At 38.2% G+C, this 23,585-nt stretch overlaps 1 protein-coding gene across 1 annotated transcript in view; it reads right to left on the reverse strand.

The window, feature by feature from the left end:
• The window catches only part of TBC1D5 (TBC1 domain family member 5), a 329,215-nt gene that overhangs the window by 299,243 nt on the left and 6,387 nt on the right, over positions 1-23,585 (reverse strand). Inside the window, exon 2 of the mRNA XM_054161226.1 lies at positions 4,628-4,689. The gene's annotated coding sequence lies outside the window, so the exon portion shown is untranslated. The remainder of the gene's footprint in view (positions 1-4,627; positions 4,690-23,585) is intronic.

The following is a 23,585-nucleotide window of genomic DNA, read 5'->3' on the forward strand; positions in this document are numbered from 1 at the left end:
TATTGCTTTCAGATGTCCAACACAAAAGCCCCTGTGCTACTCAATAACCCATCACTGCTACCAATACTATGTCTGTAGGCTCCCAGCATCATACTATTGCTTCCCATGGTTACATCATTTCCTCTCAAATTCACATCTTTTTACAGCTTCTCCTATGGGATACTTAGTTCAAGCTGAGAACAACTGCTTACTTCATATTGACCACGGTAGGGAGGGCAGTCCCAGATCTAGCACAGTAACATCTTGCTGGCTGTAGATTTTTCCCTCTTGCAGACTTCCTTTTCTAGGCTATGCTGCAAATATTTTTTTTGTGTGAAATATGTAGAATTTCTACTAGCTTCATAATGGGGAGGTTTTGTTGGGGTTTTTTGTTTGGTTGGTTTTTAGCTGAGGTCTTACTATGATCCATCTTTAACATGTACTTGTATTTCAAATAATGCTCACATCACTTCTTTTTGAAACCTCATGCTTTCATCACTGTCAGCTCCGATCAATCCTACATCCTTTTACACAGAGCTTCCCTACAAAGTGAACCAGAACTTGAATACTCATTGCACAAAGCTGGTGTATGTGTCTGGTTACAAATACTGGAGTAGTTCTGTAGTATTTCTTTCAAAGGACTTTTTGTAATACTTTTAAAGCTTGATTTGGGAGAGTGCTGATCCCTATTCTGTGAAGCAAGCTGGCGTCACTAGGATGACAAAATCAAGTCTTATTGTGGCAAGAAGAAACATCATTTAGTGTCAACAACACGCTGCTATTGATTTGAACTCCTCCTTGCCTCATGGGTGAAATAACAAGCTCCTACACACAGACTCTCTGAGCATACCAATAGTGGGGAGAGGCAAGAAAAATACTAAAAATGGCTGTATTAAAGATACAACAGGAAATATATGACTCATGAGATGTAAATTCTTTTTATCTGTATGGAATAAATTGAAGAAGAGCTTAATATGGCTTCAGTGATTTCTATGGAGTTAGATTAGAACAGAAATATACCTACCAATAATACACCAGATTTAGGCTTCCCAACTAGCATTCTCCTAACTGTTCAGCACCCTCTGTGAAATAAGCCAGCTTCATTTTCATTATCTAATACATGACTATTCAGATTTTTAAAATGACATCTTATTTTAGCATCCTGGTTAGCCATTTCAGTGTAAGATGGGGAACTGATTGAGCATACAGCAGCGTAAATTATCCTTCACATTACTGGCAGGATCTTTTTAAAACAGAGCTAAGAAACACTGATAGGTTAGCTCTTTTTCTATTTCTGAACAGCCTGCAATTTTCAGGGGGAAAAAAGAAAAAAATCCCTATCTTTCCTCTTAAAAGAGACAAAAAAGAATAAAATTATAGTTAGTCATGCAACATCAATATAAATACCACTTTGCACATTAATAGTTCTTTTTCTAGGACTTAAAGCTATGCCTTTAAGCAAATTTGCAAACCAAAAAAAAATGTAGTGAGATGAAATACTACTTATGTTGTCTAATTGCACTCAAAATTTAAGCTAATTTCAAACACTTTTGTAGCACTGAAGATAGCACGCCAGAATTCCACAGGCCATCTCTTGAAACGTGAGCAAAGTTAACACACAAGGCATCAAAAATTATTTCAATATCAGTTCTTTTTCAAAATCCTGCAGTCTAGGGAACAAAGCTATTTTCATACCACATCCGGAAAATGGATGAGGTGTGAAAGAAATCTCTTGTTTAATGTGACCTTTGGCTGTACTTTCACTTGTCATCATTATGAAGTAGCTACTTTCAGTGCCAAGACATAAGCTGTGTTATATTACCCTATAACAGTAGTAGCACATCTTTCAGGAAGTGTTTCACACTCTGAGAAACTGGTGGCAGAATGCATTAACAGCACTTACCTTTGTAACTGCTTATAATAGGTCTTATTGAACAATAAGACCTCATTTACACAAGGAAATAAGAGTGACTCTACTAAATTCATAGAGCATGTCACAAACTAGTGTCTACGTTGAGAAACTCCCCTGCAGTCCATAGCTTCATGGAAAACACTCAAATAGAGAGAGAAATGTACATTTCAGACTGGAACTCTGCCCCAGTTCAGAGCTTTGCTCCTATGCACAGACCAAAGCTGCTGCATCATTAAGATCGGCAACATGCTTGACTTTTCCTGACACATGTAATTAAGAAAACATTTCTGGAAATCACATGAATTGGGAATTCCAGTAAGATTAATAGAACAAATATGACAAATCTGTGTTTCATACAATGGTAGGAAGATGTAAAATAAAAATCAGTAGCTATCATTATCTGAAGCTGTTCACCTAACACCACGAAGGAAAAACCATCGATACATAGTGTACACACATTTTTATCCATGTATATAAATCAAAGGAAACAGCTTCCTTTAAGGCAAGCATATGAAGATACTAAAGCAAGATACAAATTAAATATTCATACATTCAATATTTCAAAATAAGGAATTTGGATATACACATGCATAATTTAAGTTCTATAGTGAAACCTGTCTACAGAGGCCATTTCTACTGTATTTCACAGCACTGAAACTTGAAACATATAATGCAGCCTTTCCATGCTGTGTTAAAACTTTAAACTATAGAGCAATTCATTTCCAGTACTAAACACAGAATAAAGGCCACGTTAGGCACACAGCACTTTTGCACAGGAACTGACTGCTACTTTGCCCTACTCATTATAGCTCTGAAACAAGACTGTTGGGCACTATGCTCTCCTGGCAAGGCGTCTTTCAACTGCCCAATGGGACCTGAGGTCAAACAGGCAGCTTCAGGTGAGAGGCTCATTGTTCTTGAAAGACCCATCAGGCAGACTTGATTCTAAGGCAAATTCTGATCCCAGGCACCTGTTTTAAACTGCACAGAGCTGGTGCTCATACATGAAGCCTAAAATCTGCCCCTCTGATACATTGACTAGAGCCTACAGAATCAAAGAATCATAGAATCGTTAGGGTTGGAAGGGACCTCAAGGATCATCCAGTTCCAACTCCCCTGCCATGGGCAGGGACACCTCACACTACATCAGGTTGCTCAGAGACACATCCAGCCTGGCCTTAAAAACCTCCAGGGATGAGGCTTCCACCACCTCCCTGGGCAACCTCTTCCAACGTCTTGCCCCGCTCATGGTGAAGAACTTCTTCCTAACATCCAATCTGAATCTAACCATTTCAATTTTAGTTCTATTCCCTATAGTCCTATCACTACCTGACACCCTACTAAGTCCCTTCCCAGCTTTCTTGTAGGCCCCCTTAAGATACTGGAAGGCCACAATAAGGTCTCCTCAGAGCCTTCTCTTCTCTGGACTGAGCAGTCTATCTGGAGCAGAAGATGAGCGTTCAGACCTTTTTAATTATCAAAAGAAAGGAACACAAACCCAGGCTTCACAACAGTATGTTTTGCACTATGAATGATTCTCTGTGAACACACAACCTGAGAGCAGTTTGCATACAACAACACAGACATATTGAATTTTTGGAGCTAATCAATTCCCAAGCACACAAAAAGCACTGTGGGGAAAACCCACCCACCTTCCCCTCTCAACACGTATCTTCTTCTGCACGTATCTAAAGACACCACCATTCCTCCCTGTATGTTTAAAACCTTGCCACCAGAAAAGAATCTCTCCATATGAGTTATTAAGGTGAATGCATTATTTTCTTACTAGAAGTTCAATGTATTAGTTCAAAAATCAAAAGTGTCCTTTAAAAAGCATCCATTTTCTCAAGACAAAAATATCTCAAGTTAACTTCAAGAATAATGAAAGAGTAGTTACTAAGGGGAAAAATAGGACTACTCTGTTTCTACATGGTTTAAGGTAAACATTTATCTTTGCTCCTTAAAGGTCACTCACTTGATCTTGGCACATCTATGAAATAACAGGAGCAAAACCTCAGTAAGTGAAAAAAAAAAAGTGATATTAAGCAATATAAAGCTAAACAAAATTAGTACCTACATGGTAAATTACTTCATTGAAAAGCATCATCTATGGATTCTGCAAAGAATATACTTTTGCCTTAGAGCTAGTACTTTAATTTTCAAGAACCAAGGAAAAAAAAAAATAATCAAAACTAGTCAGTAACAATGCAGCGTCGAAAAGCAATAAACTCAAAATTAAGTTATAAATAATTTAAAGCATGTCATGAAGATGTATTAATAATTCATCAGATAAATAATTTACTAAATAATCAAATAAATAAATAATGAAATACATAAATAAATCAGCAAATAAATAATTCTGCAAAATAACCTAAACAATAAGTCACTAAAACAAATGACAAGCCTACAAAACTACCATGATTTTCTAAATTCTGATAGTTTTAAATAAACAAATGTATATAAACTAGATCAATCTTTGGTGGATAGAGAAGTATTTTTCACTGCTATTGGTAAATTCCTGATTACACTGCACAAAGACGCAATTTTAGATTTTAAAAGAGTGCAGTTTTTCCCTTGTAAATTATTAACATGATTGCTACAATACATCCTGCTCTGTATTTTACATGTGATCCTTTTATCTAGCTCGTTTTTCCCCCCAAAAATCCCCCAAAAATCTCGTTACAACGTTCTTAATTCATGCGTTTCTGGTTTTTTTCTCTTTGGTGCAGTACTTACAATACTGCAGTAGCCTTCTTGGTGGTTCTTTTACAGTCTTCCACAAACCTTCAGAAGTTTTGCTGCAGGGGGAAAAACAAGTAGAATAACCTTAATTATTACAGATGGTATCTCATTCATTAGTGGATGACAACATTTTATTTGAAAGCACAAGAAAAGCTGTTTTATAATTCTACAAAGCAACTTAATGTGAAACAACCATTATAGGCTGCAGACTACCCAAAGTTTTTAGAAGTCTTTGGTGGAACGAGTTCAAGCAGACTGAGGCCTGTTTCTTGTATTTAAGCTGACACACAATCTGTGCAAACTGGCACTAATTCAGATGTAAAGACAAACCACGAGAAGGACAAAATACTTGGCTGACATCTAATGCTATCCTTGATTTTGGAAGTTCATAGTCCTTGAAAGAATACAGTGAGATCATTTAATATCCACTATCTAAGTACAGTCACAATTTAATTAGAACACTGCACTCCAAAGCCAACACTAGTACCACAAAGGTCAAAACCCACTCATCTCCTGAATCAATTTTCATTCTCCATTTATTTTAATGAATAACATTGACAGTCACCATAGCTATTTTCAAAGTGAGATTCTGTAAATAGAGAAGTTAAAGAAATGTGCCAGAAGTGTAATCACATTATCAATTTTTATACATTCTGTCAAAAAGGTTTGTTTGCTTTCTTCCATAACACGTGTTACAGGGAAGACTGAGACATGGTTTTATAAACCATGGATTCTCTATCTCAATACAGGACTGTGAAACTGAAGGAGTACATCAGACTTGAGGTTATACATTGTATGTATGCATGGGGTTTTGATACTTGGTTCAGTGGAAATCAGAACAGAATAGAATAGGAGTAGAATAGGAATAGAATAGAATAGAACAGGAATAGGAATTAGAATAGAATAGAATAGAATAGAATAGAATAGAATAGAATAGAATAGAATAGAATAGAATAGAATAGAATAGAATAGGATAGGATGGAATAGGATAGGATAGAATAGGATAGAATAGAATAAACCAGGTTGGAAGAGACCTTCGAGATCATCATGTCCAACCCATCATCCAACACCACCTAATCAACTAAACCATGGCACCAAGCACCCCATCAAGTCTCTTCTTAAACACCTCCAATGATTGTGACTCCACCACCTCCCCGGGCAGCCCATTCCAACAGGCAGTCACTCTCTCTATGAAGAATTTCTTCCTAACATCCAGCCTAAAACCATAGTATGCAGTGCTGTTTCTTCTGGTAAGATCTCAAATGGTTGACAGTGCAACTGTGTTTCAGTGTTTCAAAGCAGAGAGGATAATTTACTCCTTAGACTACCTGGGCACATCATATTTAACAAGTCTCAAATTCTCTTCAGGGATTATAATAAGGAAAACACTTTGCTTAATCATAAATTTTATATTTATCTTGGCTAAACACCCTCCTTTGGACGCACGACCATGTTTTGTCAAGGAAAATGAACACAGTGGAAATGAAGTACTTGTTCTGTTGTGTGGTCATTCAAAAGGGTGTGTAGAAGTAATGTAAATGTGCAGCAGCGCCACCGATAATTTCACGCTCTCATACGCCCATTTCAATTTGCTTTAAAAAGGACTATTCCTCCTGGCTAAATATAGTCATCCTGAAAAAATGTACCTCTCCTTTGAGCTATTAACACTGTAGGCCCCACAACACTAGAGCACAAAAAACTTCCATATTTTGAATAAAGTGAAAGACCTTCTTCTCACAATGTATGTTTCTGAAGTGGGGCAAACAAGACTGGGGTTTTGGGGTTTTGTTTGGTTGTTTTTTGCCCCAAGATATTCTCTCCTAGTGCCTAGATGTAAGAGAATGACAGTTCTTTCCCACACCACATCTGTGAATCCCATCCACCCCCAAAACAAATCATACATATCCCAAATCCTTCTTTTTTTTGAAGTAATGGATCCTTGTAAAAGCAGTATCTACCTTCACACATGAGAAGCTTTTGAGGATTACTGGGATGTACAATGTCTTAGGAATGATCCTGAGCTTCTGAATCAGACCTTCTCTAGGAAGCATCACTTAGTCATGGATCATATTCATTCATCTGCAGCTTAGCAGCCTCTGGTAGCAAAGTGATTTTTTCCCCAATGAGTTACAGTAGAGCTAAAACTGTAATTACAGTCACCAATGTCTTAAAAAACATTTTTTATTCTTTTTTTAAAATTTACTTAGGTTTTCATTACTTTTACGCTTCATTTTGCTTTCTAATCTACGGTTACAGAACTTAACTCCTCACACAACTATTGCTAAGTTATAGGGTGGTAATTCCCTGCTCAAACAGGCATGTAAATCATTTAAAGGAAGGGCACAAAACAGCCAATGGCAAAGGATACAATCACCTTTCTCTCTTTTGCAATCAAATGCAAATTCCATCCTACACCAAAGCTAAAGGACAGAAACTGAATTTGTTTGTCCTTTGCCCTCCAGTCCTCAAAGATAGTATAGGTGCTTTTAGTCAATACATTATCCAAAGTTTGGTCAACAGAAGGCTAAAGCAAAAGGCAATGCTGTTCAGGAGTACTTTGTGAAGCAGGAATACCAGAAGGAGAGTGATTGCTCTCTGTACTCTGCCCACGCTGAAGTGCTGGCGGCCACCTTTCTGGAACTCATGTTAACTTGGGTGATAATGCAAGGAAGTGGATTGTACCACATATCCAGCCCCAAATTTCAAATATTTTGGCATCCTTATAAACAAGGCTCAGTAAAAAAGCACGGAGTAACAAGATGATTTGTTCTCCACCTTTTGATACTGCCATCGTCATCACAGTATCACTAAGGTTGGAAGAGACCTCAAAGATCATCAAGTCCAACCTCTCACCACAGACCTCATGACCAGACCATGGCACCAAGTGCCACATCCAACCCCCTCTTGAACACCTCCAGGGATGGTGACTCCACCACCTCCCTGGGCAGCACATTCCAATGACAAATGACTCTCTTGGTGAAGAACTTTCTCCTCGCCTCGAGCCTAAACTTCCCCTGGCACAGCTTGAGACTGCGTCCCCTTGTTCTGGTGCTGGTTGCCTGGGAGAAGAGACCAACCCCCTCCTGGCTACAACCACCTTTCAGGTAATTGTAGAGAGCAATGAGGTCACCCCTGAGCCTCCTCTTCTCCAGGCTAAACAATCCCAGCTCCCTCAGCCTCTCCTCATCATAAAGCTTCTTACTTTGCAGGTACACATCAGATAAAAGAAATAGGCTATTGCTGCTTTCCTTTAGCATCTCACGATATACTTTCTTTCTTTAATGATAAAAAGCAAGGAAGTACTTTTTAGACACACTGTATAAGTTGAACCAAAAACTACACGAGTAACAGCCTCACAATGAGGTATAAGATAATTTTAAGTGTGTTCCTGGGTAAGGACTTTTCAGTATTTTTTTAGTAAGTTTTTAATCAGCTTCTTCCAACTGTCCCTGACTAAAAAAAAAATAATTAAAAATCGATTTTAAAAATATTAAAATCCCAAACTAGCAAATCAGCTGCTATCAATACAACACACAGCTCATTTGAATGTTGTGACCTAGTCGATTTTAAGATAAAACCCAGCAGATTACTAGCAAAGGTTTATCTCAAATTCCCACATGTACAGCATGCCACATTGAATATATGCAAATCAACATCTTTCTCCTCCAGTTTTCTTTCCTGAGCTGACAACTCATATGACCTGAAGCCATGGTTAACGATTACAATTATTTGACTTTCGTATTTATACAATCAGTCATCAGATATGCATGTTAATTGATTCTAACAGATAGTTTTGTATTCTAATGATCAACAGTTAAGGGTACATTTCACCAGCCCCTTGATTTCTTAAAAAATGAAACTTGCATCACTTTCCACAATTAACCCTTCATTGGATTGTTCTGCAGTATTCACTCCATAGTATGCTAACTGGCAAGTACACCAAGCTATGGGATAATTCTTTTGGTAGCAAAATTGGGTTTTCCAATGAAAGACACAAACCCACCGTTACTACCCTATTTAAACAGTGCACTGTCTATTAAGTCCTGCAAATAATTAATGCTTAAAGAAATGGACTGGGCAAAATAACATTTACAGTTATTCCATATTTATATTTTGCTACTTAAAATTCTTTTCCCTTTTTCAAAGAACCTTAGTGGTGCACTTCTTCATTCTAATAAGCCCTCCAATGTCATATACATGACAAAGTAACACCCTACATTTAAGATCCTTATTTCTCAAGTAATATGCTTAAGGCCAAAGTGTTCCTCTGTTGTCACCACAATACATATTACTGAATTGGTTACTTTTTTCACAGTGCTGAAAATTTATTCTTTGTCAACTACATTTTTATTTCAGATGCCTTATGCATTGAAGCACCAAAAGTTACAAATTGGTCAAATTTGCAAGCAAAGGACTGAATACTTTTTACACCAGCATGCAGTCATCATCTTGCACATCTTTCTCTTTAATGCTATTCACTTAAAAGAGTGGATACAGCATCTTCCTCTCATAAAGATCAGATCATGCCTTATCTCACAGAAGGGCTCTCCCAGTCTGGGCCTTAATTGTTGCTGGACTAAAGGTTTATGCTCCAACATTAGTAAAGCAAGAGCTGCCATATCTCTTTCTTGGTATATTTAAATATGAATACAGACTTTTTGTAAAACGTCCATAAAATGCAGCATCCCTCTACTTTGTATATAGAACTGAATGGGGTGCTAAGTCTATTAATCTTTTATTCAGGTGACTGTCATCCACTCCAAGGGCTGCTACCACACTCTTTTTGGCTGTGAGATCCAAAGAACTTCACGTTAAATTCATGCATCATGAGATTCTGAGATACATTCCCCAGAACAAAAGGTAGCATAGAGGCACTAGAACACTCATCTCAGGTTTATAATGCTGATTCAAGTTCCTGGGATGTGTCACAGACAGAAGAAAATTTAAAAGCACCTTAACCTCTAAAACAGTTCAATGGACTCTTCTGATTTTTAAAAGGTCTTACTTTCACACTGAATATGAGAAATATATTGACTATATGATAGGGTTCTGTTGCTTTCTTAATATCTATTATCTTTTAACTAAGGCTTGGCATCATAGCAAATACTGATAATGAAAATAAATTCTCTTCAATCTTTCCCTTACTGGGGAGCACTTTCTTGGTCTTCAGCAGCTCTTGATTTCATCCTGAACACAAGAAAGCCTAGGGAGGTGCAGAAAGGGAAAAACATCCCACCCTAATTACTAACCCAGATTTAACACCACAGATACCGACACAGAAAGACCTTGGCTTCATTAATACAATGCAGTGCTATGAGTTAACCACCTCAAGACTAACTACAAGGTTTATAGACCTCAAGATAAATGGAAGAGTGGAAAACTTAAAACTTTGTGAGAAACTCCAAATGGCTAGAAGAAAATAAAAGTCAAGCTAAATACACTGGGAAGAAAATCTACAGATCTACATCTAATAAACTAAGAAAACAATATAATTCCTAGTTTCCCAAAATACTTGATATCCTCCACTTCTCTTTAAATTTGATAGTATTAAAGTGGCCTTGATAGTATCATAGTGGCCTTGCACATGAGCTATGGAGAAAAGCACGTAAAATTTAACAACTGCATAGGTATGGACTGACTGAGCCAAAGCAATTCTGCTCTGATTCACATTCGTTTTTGTCAGACTTAATATCAACATTTTCACCTGAGCTCATTGACAGCCGCCTAAACATGAGCCAGCAGTGTGCCCAGGTGGCCAAGAAGGCAAATGGCATCCTGGCCTGTATCAAGAATAGTGTGGCCAGCAGGAGCAGGGAAGTCAGGCACTGGTTAGGCCACACCTTGAGTACTGTGTCCAGTTCTGGGCTCCTCAGTTTAAGAAGGACATTGAGACACTTGAATGTGTCCAGAGAAGGACAACAAGGCTGGGGAGAGGCCTTGAGCACAGCCCTGTGAGGAGAGGCTGAGGAAGCTGGGTTTGTTTAGCCTGGAGAAGAGGAGGTTCAGGGGAGACCTCATTGCTGTCTACAACTACCTGAATGGTGGTTGTAGCTGGGAGGGAGTTGGTCTCTTCTCTCAAGCAACCAGCACCAGAAGAAGAGGACACAGTCTCAAGCTGCACCAGGGGAGGTTTAGGCTGGAGGTTAGGAGAAAGTTCTTCACAGAGAGCCATTGGAATGTGCTGCCCAGGGAGATGGTGGAGCCACCATCCCTGGAGGTGTTCAAGAAGGGATTGGATGTGGCACTTGAGGTCTGTGGTGATGGGTTGGACTCAATGATCTTTGAGGTCCCTTTCAACCTTGGTGATACTATGACATTGTGAAATTTACCAGACCACCCCAGCTGGAAGGCAAATGAAAGCTGATTTACAAGCAAAAGTACCGCCTACAATGAAATGTAACAAATGTGCATAAAATATATAGTATTTACAATATTTACAGATATTTACAATTAATAAACAGCACAAGGACCCCCTTGGCCAAGGACTAGGGGAAGCTACTAGCTTCTCCCTCCCTGCTTCCCCCTTATTCCCCTGTACAAAAGGGACAAGAGACAGAACCAGAGCATTAATACCAGTCACAACAAAAGCAGTGCAGCTAAGGTCAAGCAGAAGCAAGTTAGTACCTCCCAGCCTGAGGAAGCAAGAAGAGAGAAAGAAATTGTTTACATTACTAGCTTAAGTCCCTCAGCTTTCCAATGGGATTGTTTAGAATTATCACTGGTTTCCTTGTTACACCCAATAGTGATTTATTTACATTTTACTACTTTCTGTGCAAGATCTGTGAAAAATTGTTAAAGGCATAAGCTAAAACTACCACAACAACCCACCAACATCTCACTAGCATCTTTCTGCAACCCACTCCAGAAAGAAAAACTGCACTGGATCAGTTCCATACAGCCCTATAAACACCAGCAAAAGTGCCAGGCATGGAAGGAAAACACAAGAAAGGGAGAACAGGAGGACAGAAGACATTGCTCATTTTGATGCCGAAATTACCTGAGTCCACACATAGGTCTTGTAAATGTGATAAAAAAACACATTCACAGAACCACAAAGCATCAGTTTGTGAAATGGAAAACCTTATGCTACATCCAAAACGTTTTATTTCTACACCAGTAACAATTGCACTCCCTAAATCTCACTCCATTTTGTAACAGTGACTAAATTTCACTGAACTTACTAAGAAACAGATTAACAAAAACAGCAATAATTTGCTTGCAGAAAACTGGTCCAGTACTCTCTACAACAGAGTGGCACATGAATATTGCATAAGCAGCCAAATGCCTCTTCTGACACGAAAACTCCTTAGAAAATCAGCATCACTGGGAGAGCTACTGCTTGTGGCATCCAAATGGACAAAACATAGAAACTTCACTGCTAAAAAAACCTGAAAGGCTGCATGTTTTCTCTTAGAATGACTGAGTATTTCACACAAAATCATCAAGTTAGTGAATGCAAACTATAGCAGAAAACTGCTGCAAATTTCAACCCTGTTAGTGGCTGGATGAGTTTAGGGAAGAGGATGTGAGCATCATCAACACAGGACAAAATTACCGGGTTTTATTTTAAACACGCTTAAACTCAACATTTTAACTTAAATATTTAAGAATTATTTTAGTCTACACATTTTACATCTCTTACCACCTGAAGCTGGTGATCCAAATGTCTGGAATAGCACATTTGGAACGCTGAGTTATATTAATGCCATACTAACTATAGCAGTTAAATTTCAACAAATTTCTCTGGGTTTTTGCATAGTGCTGAATAAATTACTCTGGAATTAGCTTACTTTTCTTGGAAGCATTATATGAGATTATTTCTTAGTCTCCTCCTCTTTGATTTAGTACACCTCTTAAGATAATTTATTAATGTTTTGGATATCTCATTCATCATCCATTATTACTGGTGTCATAAATTAGAGGACTGGAACAAAGCACTGGACTATACCCTTTTTCCATATTCATCAATAAAATGGCCACCTCTGTTAGCAAGCACTATACAAAAGAAGTTGGTTTATCCACTAAAGTGAGACCAGGAGCACTTTTTAAACTCAAATCCAAACTGCTCATCAAATTTATGGCATGCTATTAGTGAAGTGAAAATCAGGGCAGAAACACTTGGGTTGCAAAAGACAAAAGCACATATTACACATGTATTACAATGACCAGTGCTACAGTGCGCTGTAGCTTTTCTCAGGCTCCAGTTTGAACAGTGTCCTGCAGGTCAGGATACCTGTTATTCAGTCTATGAAGGAAGCTTGCAATCAAGAAGAATCTTGCCATTACTTGACTAAACACAGGTAGTACCCTCCTTGTACTAAGGTGCATGTGGTTTGAGGACTGACACAGAGAAATCAAACCCTCCTCTGCTTGAAACCATTTGCACTCTCAACTCTTATCTCTACTTCACTCTGTATGATAATATGCATTGTCAAGAAAACACTGACATTTACTCTTTTCTCTGTCAATTATGATATTCACCCATGATGTAGGTCCCCAGAATTCCAGTTGTAGTCTCACTGAATTTCTAATTTCTACAACAGGAAGCTTTATTAGACAGGAAACTATAAGCACATCATACTCTCAATTTCCAGCAGCAGTCTAGGGCATACCAGGTATGAGGCAGTTCTCTGGTGCAAAGAGGATGTTTCCCATGACTGATGGGAGTGCTCTAGCAACTGAGGTAATAGCCTAAAAAAAATTAAATGTTGGCAATGGCACCATCATTGCATCATGAAAGAGTTTTGTTGACTTACATGTTTGCAAACCATTGAAGATTTCTTCCCTTCCTCATCTTTTTGTTCACCGAGCGTAAAACTTCCTTCTGTATGGAATTGTTCACAGAACCTCAACTCAAGGAACATGCACTGCTGATTCACCTAATATTGACTCCAAAATATTCCTCTTGGGAAGCATGGAATAAGGTCTCTTTTCCTCATCCTAAGGAGATTACTTTTTTACCTAAAACTTTAAAACACATCCCCACTGAAGGGAAACCAGAATTACCCAACTTTCATTATTTTCCATGCAAATGAGGAGGTAACCTGTTGTCTACTCTGAACACATAATTTCACTTATTAATGACAGATGAATTAATGGAAACAATGCTTTAGCTTACCCTATGTGGAATTTGGGATGCAAAAGGCAAATTTCCTCCACAGATTTTTAAGCCCTACATGGACATTCACTTGTGAAATTGATCAGAAGAACACGAGTCTCCAATTACCTAACACATTTATCACTGGGGGGAAGAAGAAAAACGCCAAGCAGGGTACTTGAAATCCAGTGACTACAAAGTACTCTGAAGAAAGAGGGCAGGTAGCAGTGGAGGCCAGAAGCTGGTATTTATCAGGACTGAAGATAAACTCCTCTATATGGGGCTGTGATACTCATTTTCTCGACACAATTATTACCACTAGTAAAGTTTACTATCGCTATGTGATTGAATCCACTGGAAACATACTACAAATTGTCACAAAGAAATAAGGTTTGTTTACTCCTCATTACAGTGTCAGCAAGTCAAAGAGTTGATCTTAAACAACAAAAGCCTGACAGAAAAAAATGCCACCAGCTCTGTCAGACTCCTGAAAAAGAAAGTCAAGGCTCAAATGATTGTGTTGATCTTTGACTGAAACTGTAAAACAAGTCAGTTTCTTCAAAGCCAAACATAACACTGCAACCAACAATAAGGAACCCTTCTGGTTTTTCCACATCATGAACTTTTTGATGTCACAAGGTACAGATATTTTTAATCATAATACAAAGGCATTAGCAAGGCAAACGTCTATGACCCAGACCCTTAAACACCCACAGAACTGGTTTTCCTACCTAATTTCCTTCTCTCATCTAAATTCCAGTACCAAGACTTCTTTTTAGTAAGTACTTTAAGGTTTTAAATGGCTTTTAACCAACAGAGTTTTCTTCTCTTTCACTATTTAAATCTGAACAATTGTTCGATTTGTTCACTGACTAAACTCCAAAACATCCATACTTTATTAGTCATATGGAAATTGAACTGCTACCCACAGGACTTCAAGACAAAACACTCTGCTGACACAGATCAGGAACAAATGTTCATCCCATTTAGAGACTAACAACCTTAAGAGATATTATTCCATTCTCTCAACTCAAATAACCTAGTAATTGAAAATACTGGATTTTCTGTGAAGTAGTTATCCTTCCTGAACTCATGATTCTCAGCATCACCTCTAACATCCTACATAATTCTGCCCATTCTTATTTCACAAACAATTCTAATTAGGAAAAAAAGCCTACACTCACTAAAATCCTTTCAATGTATTTTCCAGTGTAATTTTCCAGTGTATTTACAGCAGCGGATTTCTGCTGCTCCTCATTACAACTCAGATTCATCAAGGCTAACTTTTTATATTTTAGATATGAGTTTATTTGAAATACAATTTTAGCCCATATTAAGTAAACTAATGATAACATAATGCAGAGGCCATAACCACTCTAGAAGAGAAACATTAGAAATAAACTATTAATGACTGGAAACAGAGGCAGAAACTATGGATAGACAATAGTTTAACTTAACTGATTGGTGCACATCCTCTTCCCCCCATCTCTCATTTTCAGTAAATTTATCTTGATTATAACTCTATTGGCAAATTGAGGTTTGTTTAGCTGCTTATCTTTCCATTACTGAAGTCAACAGTGAAGTCACTTGGGATTTACAAGTATAGACCCAGTTTTTGCTTCCTGGAACGAATCTTAAGCATCCATAAGCCCAGGACTTCAAACATTTGACTTCATGAACTAAATGCTTACTCAGCAGGCATCCAGAAAGTAACAAACTATTTCAGGTAGCTATACCAGCACACTTAGCCTTCTTACATAAAGATTCAGATCAAGTGTATTGTTTGACATGCAGCAAAAATATATGTGCGCCCAACAGATACTTCCCCTGACCCCTGTCAGATGAATTCAGTCCATAACAAAGACAAATGCCTTCAGAACAGCAAACCAAAAGATATCCTCTCAAATGCCAAAGAAAAAAAAAAAAGCCAAAGAATTATGCTGTGAGGAAGTGAAACAGGTTTAAAACATAAACTGCATTGAAGTAATTCTCCATACTACTCTTAAAGCTGTTTTCACTTCATAGTAAACCAGTTTCATAAAATCATATGCCAGTCAGAGATGACATATGCTACCTACCCAGAGTGCTTACCATTACAAATATCAATCCCTAAATTTCCACACATCAAAATCTAAATATGAAACCAAGTCAACCACAAACAGCAGGAATAATGCCTATGGAAGTTTAATACTTAGAGTATAAAGTTCAGGTGCTTCCTAATCTTTACTTTTACTAGTGCAAAATACATCAACTTAAAACGTTACCCTGAAGTTCTTTAATATTTTTTATTATGAGGGATTACCTCCAGGATCAAAAGAGGTGCAGTATGAATGCAAAGTTTACATGATCTAAAATGTAAAAAGAAATCTGCCTCATCTCTATCTTCTAGTTACATGTCAAGACAACTTGAAGAGTAACACCATTCAGTGATCATCCAGGTAGTTGTGTGCTTGGTTACTAGTCTGGGTCATCATTCAAAGACCCAATTATTCATTCACCCTCCTTTGTCCCACATGCTGAACTAGAAATTCCTCAAACAAGAGAGTGAGCTGAAGAACTAAAACTAAGGCACCAGGTTCTTAATAAATCCAAATCAAATTTACTTACTCTGCACAATTCAAAACTTTGTTGTGCGCTCACACACTCATGTTCCAAGTGTAAGAATGAGCCATTTCACTAGCTAGAGTAGAAAGGAAGCTGCCACAACACTGTCTTTATCCAAAAATCACTCAGTGTAGCAATGCCTAACAAGTAGACTTTAATAAACATGGCCCACCTGCAGGACTACAGGCAAACTCTGATGGAGTAAGGCAGTAGTAACAACATGAGAGAAGAAAGCTCAGAGGGTAAGCTACCAGAGAACAGTTTTGCCCAACTTTTTTACCATGTATGCACATTCCAGTGCTGTTTCAGGAACAGCAGCTGTTTTCTGGCCAGCATGCTCCATACACCTTCTTAGGATCAAGATTCATTGAAAGCAAAGAGATCACTTGCTTATAGTACTATGAATATATGAAAGGTGCCTGAATCCAGTTTAGAATTCTAAAATGCTCCTATGTATATGCAGCACCTCTTACACTAACAAAATACTCAACATCTCACAGTACAGCTTTAGGAGAGAGATGTAAATTTAAACAAACCAGAAAATAAAATAAACAAACCCCAAATCATTAGGGTTTGGTGTGTTTTGTCCTCTTAATTCATTAGCAAATTTGTGAGGCTCAAACCCTGGAAGTATTGGATGGGGCCTTGAGCAATAGTCTAGTAGGCATCCCTGCCCATGGCAGAGGGGTTAGAACTAAATGATATTTAAGGTCCCTTCTGATCTAAACCATTCTGATTCTTATGAACTAAGAGAGCAGGTGATACTTTGAAATGCAAGTCTGTCTTGGTCATAACCAAGATAGATGGTCACATAAGCATATATGCCCAAATCCACCATAGCTAAGTGGTCAAAGATGCATGATGCTGTGTATAAGTCTTTCAGTTAATAAGGGAAAACAGATTTTATTAGTCAACATTAAAAACTGTGAGAAACTGATGTACAAAGAGAAGGTGGGAAAAAACTAACAAAGTAAAAAGATAATTCAGCTTTAGGCAGAATGCGGTCATGGGGCATCCATCCAAAAAAACCCAAAACTCTAAGGTGGCTGTTTTAAGCAATGTGCTACGACTTCCACTGCACCCAGTCAGCTGACTGGGACTAAATTCAGATGTAGCTGTTCCCATTCAGTACAGTATTGGGTTTTGTTTCCTTATTTTTGGTAGCAGGCATTTCCTTCTACATTCCTTGTCAAATGTATCTTGGCAGCACCTACAATATGTACAAGAGGGCAACCATTCAGTTACTTGCCACCCTCCACCATCTACGTCCAGAAGAGCATTTCAAATGACAGTTTAACTGGGCAGAGGGAAACAAAAGTACCTCATCACTGCCATTCTCTCCAGACCAAGTGCATATAGAGCTCTGCTATTCCATCATCAACATGCAGCTGGGTCACTAATAAGGGGCAGCTATTCCAGATTTACATCAGATCTTTTCTGCAAAAGAACAGGCTGGCTGAAGACAGAGGACGTTTGGGGGTTGTTTGGTTGGTCTGGGTTTGTTGCTTTCACCGCAGTACTAGTAAAATAACCAGTCTTTCAAAACCTATATATGCCTACGGAGACAGGAAGGCCTAGCAATGTCCAGTGAAGTCAGATAATTCATGATTAACTTTCATACATGACAGAGCTCACAACAGAGCATTAAACTCTGAGCTCTGGCTCCAGTACAGTCCACTTCAGAAACACTGAAGAGGCTGGATGGCAGAGCTAGAGCTCTGAGAGAAAGGTATCAAAGTAACTGCCTGGGACGGAAGAGAGAGCTTCACCCTCTTTCATGTATGCAAGCTGACACATGTCTGTCAAATGTGTTGGGTTTTTTTCATTTGTTTACATATCCAGATGATTGAAAAGCCTGTTTGCATTTCAACTTCATTTCACTGCCTGTCATTCTTCACCTGTGTCTTCAGGACAATCTATCATAATGGTGGCACAAACTTTTGAGAGGAACTGACAGTACAACATAGCTTCTACGTCAGAAAAGGCAAATGTCAAATGGAATAAAAACTATTTGAAACATTCTGTAAAGATAGTGGAAGTACAGAAATGTATCTCTGGTTGCAGGGAAGAGGTTAGTGTATCAGAAAGGACTACATGGAAAGCCATAGTGTCCAGAGGATGCTATAACCAGACACAGCAGTTAATCAGGAGAAGCCCATTACCAGCTGCTACAATAGAATTCTTAAATTTGCACTTGTTTTAATTCCTACAAAACTAAGCAAATGAACAAGAATAAAACTCATACAGCCATAATGCTTCACAAAAAAAAGAACCTGCTACCCAATCTTCACTTATTCTAAAGGAGGAAATTTAGAAGTTGTCTAGTCAGGGCAAGTAAGAAACACTGAAATACAATACAAGCAATCTTGCTGGCAACCTGAGTCTTTTTTGCAGAGGGGAATGTGCAGATAGTATACAAACCACACCAGAGAATGTGTTAGCTTACCATAATGTACTGCTACAGATAACTTCCCCTCTACAGCAAACTGAATGAAGAAAAAAGAAAAAAGAGAAAGAAAGAAAAAAGAGAAAGAAAGAAAAAAGAGAAAGAAAGAAAAAATAAAAAAGAGAAAAAAATAAGAAAAAAGGAAGAAAAAAAAAGGGAAAAAAAGAAAGGCAGGCCCGAGACACTTGCTATGGTACTCAATGCCTGGTCCTAAGTTTTATGTTGAAAGTTTTCCTTTTAAACTCACTGGTTTAAGCCTTAGTCACCCAGTTCCTATCCCACCATTCATTTTTCTACAGTTCATATAGCTTGGGCTAGATTGATTTGTTACTTCTGGAAGGGGATGCTGTGAGCCTGAAGCTTATGAGCATAACAGGAAACGAGACTCTACCCTGACTCGTACTGAAAGCTACTTTGAAATGCTGGCTAGAAACTGACTATCTGTATTGGGAGATGTCTAACATACTTATGGACTAAATGACAAATAAAAGCAACTCTAGAAAGTGAAGCACTCCAGTCAACCTAAAAAATTACAGTGTGAATCTATCAACACACTTTTATCTGAATCTGAGTAAGTTTTTACAAGGAGTAAAATGATGTTCACTCATTTGCTCTCTTCTCAGTTAAAATTACTCACAGTGGAAATTATAACCATGACTGATCATACACTATTACTGTACATTAATGTGAAAATCTAGTCTCACCCAACAGCTATGAAACAGCAACAGCATGTTCTAAATCCTGGCACATGTCAGTTCTAAATACTGACTTAAAGGTAGAACTACCTATTTTCTTCTAACACACAAAGACTTTGACAGTTCATATGAAATCCCTAAAGAATAGAATGAAAATGTGTAACATGCTAAGTATGTTAGAATTTTCTCCAATCATAGAGTCATAGAATCAATAAGGTGGGAAAAGACCTCAAAGATCATCAAGTCCAACCTGTCACCACAGACCTCATGACTACTAAACCATGACACCAAACGCCATGTCCACCCCCCTTTGAACACCTCCAGGGACAGTGACTCCACCATTGAGCTGTAGGGTGCACAGGAGTGTCATGAAAGTAACATGGTATCTCAGCTGTATTTTCAACAACTACTAGTGCCACTTGTTCATTTTGAATGTGTATCTCCATCAATTTCACTTGTGCAGAACATCAAAGTAGAGCTATATCTACTGACAGCTGCTAATTTCCTTTGCTCCCTTCCACTCAGTTTCATAAGGACTGATGCTTGCAACAAATGGGATTCTGCATTTGTAGGTAAAACCAGCGTGACTGGTCCAAGTATGTCTGACATCATAAACAGATATGGTTATCAAGAACTAATATTAACTAATATCTGTCCATTAAGTTTTCATTTTTTCTCAGCTAGAAAATCCCTCTCACTTCACCCTAAGAATGTGCTTAACACTCAAGACAAAAGACCTACGAAACAGAAGACTGGGCAGCTTTGCCATCTCCGCAAACAGAAGTTTGACTTTCTATCTAGGAGTGTCAAATCAACAAATAACTTCAGTAATCCAAGGTGAGAAACAAATGCAACCATCAAGCTGCTCAGGTCTATATACAGTTCTGAAAAACTGGAAATGGAGAAGATATATTTTGTCTAACCCTTAAAACTCTTCTGATGACCTGAGCAGCACTCTGTGCTGGGTTAGGAACTGGCTGGAGGGCCGTGCCCAGAGAGTGGTGGTGAATGGTGCCACATCCAGCTGGCAGCCAGGCACTAGTGGTGTGCCCCAGGGATCAGTGTTGGGCCCCATCCTGTTCAACATCTTTACTGGCTCAGGGGAGACCTTATTGCTGTCTACAACTACCTGAAGGGAGGTTGTAGCCAGGTGGGGGTTGGTCTCTTCTCCCATGCAACCAGCACCAGAACAAGAGGACACAGTCTCAAGCTGCACCAGGGGAGGTTTAGGCTGGAGAGGAGAAAGTTCTTCACAGAGTTGTTAGCCATTGGAATGTGCTGCCCAGGGAGGTGATGGAGTCACTATCCCTGGAGGTGTTCAAGAGGGGATGCGACATGGCACTTGGTGCCATGGTTTAGTCATAAGGTCTGTGGTGACAGGTTGGACTTGATGATCTTTGAGGTCTCTTCCAACCTTGGTGATTCTGTGACTTGCAGTTGAGCCTGGACTTGCAGGACTTGCAGGTCACCTTGCACCTCAAATCAAGCAATCTTCAAATTGAGACTCAGGGGCAGTATAATAATAAAAGCTGCACAAATAATAATTTAAAAAAAAAAAAAAAAAAGGTAGCTTTCAGTAGGTGAAATCCATCCTGACTGCAGAAGGAAACCCTGTGAAAAAGGGACACTAAAGTTTCTAGTGTAAAACATTTATACTGCTTTACACACAGCCAGAAAAGCAGAGAAGGTAATTCAATGTGTTGGATTTTTCAAGAATGCTGCACAAGAACAAATTCTTCATTACAAAGCAGAACTGGGTGCCTAAAATGAACTTATTTAAAGTGCTACACAAAGTACCACCTCAAAATTTCAAGGGGCATTTTGGGATGATGTAAGTACTTAACAGAAACTCATGAAGCAAACTCCTAAACAAAATGGTGGTTTAGCTTGATTTGTAAAATGTTCTCATTTACTGTAGCTTGCTACCTTCTTTGGAAAGCACATCTGAAAAATAAACATAATAACCCTAGTCTCAGCTGTAATACACACACTCCATCAATCCAAAATGCTAGCTGTTTTACACCTTTTGGTTTTGCTTGGGTTTTTTTTAGTTTCAAGACACTGACTTTAGAATGAACACTTGAAATGTTTGTTACGCACAATGAACACGCATCACTGATGTGTTCAGAAGAGACCTTTCCACTGACTGAGACACAAGTTTCTTCTGATTACAGGAAGTGAGAAACTTCCTGCTGGTTGCACTTCCCTCTACTCGTGCTCACTCACTGTTCTCTCATCTAGCCACAAAAACACTATTTACATGAGTCCATATTTCTGCATACTTCGAAAGAAAAGAATCTTTCCAATATTATCTGCCACATATTTTTTGTGAAGCAGCGAAACTGGCAGGGCACCATCAGTATATGCTTTAGCTATAAACAAGAACTTACAACAAAACCCAAAGAAGGTTAAATACTGGGCCTGCTAGCCTTGACAGCTTAATGCACTGCACATAAAGATTATGGGGTGTACCAAACTTCAAAAGGCTTTGTCAGAAGCAGCACATGCTTCAGTTCTAAGGCTACCAAAAAGCCCCACAAACATATATAAAAGAATTGCCTCGTAATGTATTTGAATTTATTATTTTTCCCCATACTGTGTATATTTATTAGTGCCACAGGCATATGTGTAAATGATGTAAATTAAAAATGAGTCAGGCCTGAAGGAGAAAACACTATGCTATTGACTCATGAATAACTGAAAGACAAGCAAGGCTCCCACATATTTTTTTTAATATGTGGTTCCAATCGAAATAATGAGCTCTATATGCTGCAGGTGTTCAAGCCCCCATTCTGAAAAACAGTTCTGTTTTATAGGAAGCAGGACAGGCAACTCAAGCATGAGGATCAGCTGGGAGCCACTGTTGTCACTGAAGAAATTCATAACCCCATTACCCTCCCCAGCACAATTATCAAATAACCTGGCAGGTTTACACAAAAAGCAGTATATTAAATGTTTACTTGTATTTGTCCCGTAAGCGTTCATATTCTTCTCAAACTTCCATAGTCTACTATTTAACATGTTTAAATTACTTTTCACTCCACCTATTTAACAAATTTTGTGATTTAGAAAAAGAAAACCATTTTATAGTCCTGTGATGGGACATTATAAAAGCTGGGTTCTAACTGGAGCTGCTCTTTTGAGTTGTTGTTTGGCTTTGAGTAAGCCACCTCTCTCTTACTGAAGATGATTATTGTTATTTTCTTGCATAGATGAAAGGCTCTACAAAAATACTAAATGTTAAGAGTGAATACTCCAGACAACCTTTAGTCAAGCAGGTACAAGAAATCAAAGTACCACATTAAATCTGAAAACCCTTATTCAGATTTACAGTGCAGCAAGCTTGCTGATATCAGAATGCTTAGGAAATAAACATGAACACAGCACCACAGGTTTTAAAATCTCTGCTTTGAGAAAAGGGAAAAAAAAAGAAGAAAAAGGTCAAACTTACATTTGGAAGGTCAGTAGGAACACTGACAAGTTCCTTAAAAGCAGAGATGATACAAAAACTAATCACAATTTAAGAAAATAATCTCAATTTTGAATGTTTATTTGTTGAGGAAGACCAGAAAATAACATCAACAGTTCTCAACTCTGCAGCATGTCACACTGCAATTAGTAAAATATTGTTAGTAAAATATAGTTAGTAGAATATAGGCAGATTCTTATCCAGGTAGAGATGTTACCTTGCTATGAACAATGACAGGAGGGGGAAAAAATGTTGGAACAAAGAGTGTATATATCCAGAGCACACAGGATGCAGGAATCACTGTTCACATCCACCAGTGTCAATAGAAAATTTCAGGATCCAGAATGCAATCACATTGATCAACACCATGTGTGATTAATGAGATTTTTAAAAGTAAATGGGCATCATTCTGCCAAATCAAATTTGGGGTTGATACCTCCAAAGCACAGTGGATAAGAAGCAATCATCAGTGGTGCTCATGTAACTCTCATGCTTTAAGCTATTCTTAACCATTCAGAAAAGAGTGCTGAGCCTTACAGTCAGAAAGAAGATTATAAAGACAATATTGTAATTTATTTTTTAAAATTACATACTTCCATGGATAATGACAACACACAGCTCTACAAAATTACATATGAACC

Source organism: Dryobates pubescens, chromosome 4 (assembly GCF_014839835.1).
Source record: "Dryobates pubescens isolate bDryPub1 chromosome 4, bDryPub1.pri, whole genome shotgun sequence".
NCBI lineage: Eukaryota > Metazoa > Chordata > Aves > Piciformes > Picidae > Dryobates > Dryobates pubescens.